Source organism: Penaeus monodon, chromosome 36, assembly GCF_015228065.2.
Source record: "Penaeus monodon isolate SGIC_2016 chromosome 36, NSTDA_Pmon_1, whole genome shotgun sequence".
Classification (NCBI taxonomy): Eukaryota; Metazoa; Arthropoda; class Malacostraca; order Decapoda; family Penaeidae; genus Penaeus; species Penaeus monodon.
This window is the reverse complement of record NC_051421.1, coordinates 17,550,771-17,553,270: the sequence shown is the minus strand read 5'-3', so window position 1 is coordinate 17,553,270 and position 2,500 is coordinate 17,550,771. Positions and strand designations below refer to the sequence as shown.

The window sequence follows — 2,500 nt, the reverse complement described above, 5'->3', positions numbered from 1 at the left end:
AACAAGTAAGGTTTCTTACGGAGAGTTTTATAGACAGACGGGGAGATGGAAAAAAAAGAAATCAAAAAAAAAAAAGAAAAAAATTTAAAATTTGAAAAAATAAATCCACATCAAAAAGTTGGATTTTTAAAACTTTTTTACTAAAAAAAGAGGGAGAGAGAGGGAGAGAGAAGAAGAGAAAGAGAGGGAAAGGGGAGAGGGAGGAGAGGGGAAAAAGGGGGGGGGGAGGAAGAAGAAAAAGGGAAACAAAAATTTTAAACGAGGAGGGGGGATTTTGGGAAAGGGAAAGGGAAGGGGTTTTAAGAAAAAGGAAAGAGGAGAAAAAGGGGAATAAAAAAATTTAAAAAAGGGATTTTTTAATAAAAAAAAGGAAAAAATTTTTTTAAAGAATAGTTTTTAAAAAATAGCTGGGAAGGGATTAGAAAAAAACCCAAAAAGGGAAAAAGGGGGGGAAAGGGTCGGGTTTTTGAAAAAAGGGGTTTTTTTTGGGGGGGGGGGTGGGGGTTTTTTTTTGGGGTTTAAAAAAAAAAAAAAAATTTTTTTTAAAAAATTTTTTTTTAAAATTTTTGGAAAAAGGGGGGGGGTTTGGGGAAGGATCCCCAAAAGGGAAAAAAGTTAAACAATTTTCCCCTTTTTTTTAAAAAAAAAAAAAGGGGGGGGTTTTCCGAGAGGGGGGGGGAAAAAGGGGAAAAAAAGAAAATGGTTTGCCTTTCTTAAAAAAGAAAATTTTTAATTTTTTAAAAATATATGAAAAGGGGAAAGGGAAAAAAAGGGGTTTTCTATAAAGAAGGGGGAAATCAAGACAAAAGTTGTTTTTGGAATTTCCCCTGGGAAATTAGCCCGTGAAGGGTTTTTAAGATTAAAAAAATTAAAAAAATAAAAAATGGGGGTTTATAAAATAATATAAGGGGAAATTTATTAAAAAAAATTTTAATAATTTTAAAAAAAAATAAAAAGTTTTTTAATAGTAATAAATAAGCATGAGTTAATAAAAGGGAAAAAAGTCGAAATGGGAAAAAAAAATATTGAATGAGGTTTAATCGTTTTCGGGGGATGACTGAATTGAGGGAAAAAAAAAAAAAAATAAAAGAAAAGAAAAGAAAAAAAAAGTAATAAAAAACAAAAAAAAAATATAATTTTTAAAAATTATTGGGAAAGGAAATAATAAGGGGAAAAATTTAAAATTTAAAGTAAAGGGGGGGTGAAAAGAAAATAAAAGATAAATGCAGTTCGGTCAGTCATCTTAAATTTTAAGCGAAATTTCACAATTATGTCGGAGATTATAGATTAGCCTTAAATTTAGTCAAGTAATATACAAAATTAAATATAAATACTGTTTAATATAACGTATCACGTGATCATACAAGTGCCGTGTACTCCGGTCTAATGGCATCCCAAAGGATCAAAGAAGTCAGTAAGTCTTTAATTATTCCATGTGCGATAAGGGAAGTTATAATTCACCGTTTTGGTGCATCTTCGCAGACTGTTTCATGAGGATTATGGCACGAGGGTCGAAATACAGAAATGGTTCGCCTTTCTTGACATAAGAGTGTATATTTCTAATAGATGAACATTCATAGAAATATAGCTAGAAAAGGAACACTGGGACACACAAGCGTTTTACATGATATAAAGAAGTGGAGGTAACTGCACACGCACACGCAAGTTCGATGGACGGCTGTGCGAATCCCCAGTGGACCGCAGCTGGGTAGCCAGTCAGAAAGATTTTAAGAATGATAATAATAATAATAATAATAATAATAAATCGTGATGGTAGTAATAATAATGATGAGGAGGAGGATAATGATGATAATGATAATTATAATAATAATAATAATAAATGACCATAGAATTACTAATAATGATAATAATAATAATGACAGTAGTAGTAATAATAATGATGATAATAATGATAGCGACAATAATGGCAATAGTAATAATAATGATGATGATGATGATGTGAAAGTAATATAATCGTTTAATACAGTGGTGATGATGACAATGATGATGATGATGAGGAGGAGGATAATAATATAACGATAATAATAATAAGAAGAAGAAGAAGAAAAAGAACAATGATAATAATAACAACAATAATAATAATTATTATTATAATAATAATGATGATGATGATTATGGTAATAATAAGGATATATTATTATTATTGATGATGATAATAATGATAATACATCGATAAACAGATAGACAGATAGGGAGTTTGATAAAGAGGAAAATAGAAAGAGAGTTGAATGATTTAGGCTAAAGTTTTGATAGATGGGTAGGTAGGTAGACAGACAGACACTCAAACAAACAAACAGATCAATCGATCGATCGATATATACATAGACAGACAGATATATTCTTGTGTGCTGTGCACTGCATTGCTCATTCCTCCAAGCCTTCGCCCCGTTACAACTCTCTCTCTCTCTCTCTCTCCAGAACCAGAGGCATGACTCCCGGCCGCCCTGTGACCCGTTGCTGAGGCGTGGAGACAGTCACA

General features: G+C 31.5%; 1 protein-coding gene across 6 annotated transcripts in view; it reads left to right on the top strand.

Moving 5' to 3' along the window:
• LOC119595823 overlaps window positions 1-2,500 on the top strand; it is a 148,832-nt gene that overhangs the window by 99,024 nt on the left and 47,308 nt on the right. For 4 of the 6 annotated variants that reach the window (XM_037945002.1, XM_037945004.1, XM_037945001.1 and 1 more), the window contains exon 3: window positions 2,440-2,500. This exon is cut by the window's right edge and continues 72 nt beyond it. The exons of the other annotated variants lie outside the window; for them this stretch is intronic. The gene's annotated coding sequence lies outside the window, so the exon portion shown is untranslated. The remainder of the gene's footprint in view (window positions 1-2,439) is intronic. 6 annotated transcript variants of the gene reach the window in all.